We start from the raw sequence: 306 nt of genomic DNA on the forward strand, positions 1-306 counted from the left end.
TTGGTTTCTTGTGCCTTATATTGTGTGGATGTGTTGGGTGAATGAATGAGTGGGGCAACAGATCTGTGCCAGATTGTAGCCTGAACCTTTGAGGTTATGTTGCACACATGAATAATCTCCAGAACTAAAGTCTCTCCATCTAGGCGGGCAAAGAATTCCAAATTTTCAGAGAGGATAGCTATTTATTCCTTAGCTTTCCTTTGATGCCGAGAGTGTGTGACTTATACCAAGGACAATATGTGGCTTTCCAGATATATATGAATTTTCAGTCCCCAATTTTTTGGAGAGGGATAGATTTATCTCACT

This window comes from Anolis sagrei, chromosome X (assembly GCF_037176765.1).
Source record: "Anolis sagrei isolate rAnoSag1 chromosome X, rAnoSag1.mat, whole genome shotgun sequence".
In the NCBI taxonomy this organism is placed as follows: Eukaryota; Metazoa; Chordata; class Lepidosauria; order Squamata; family Dactyloidae; genus Anolis; species Anolis sagrei.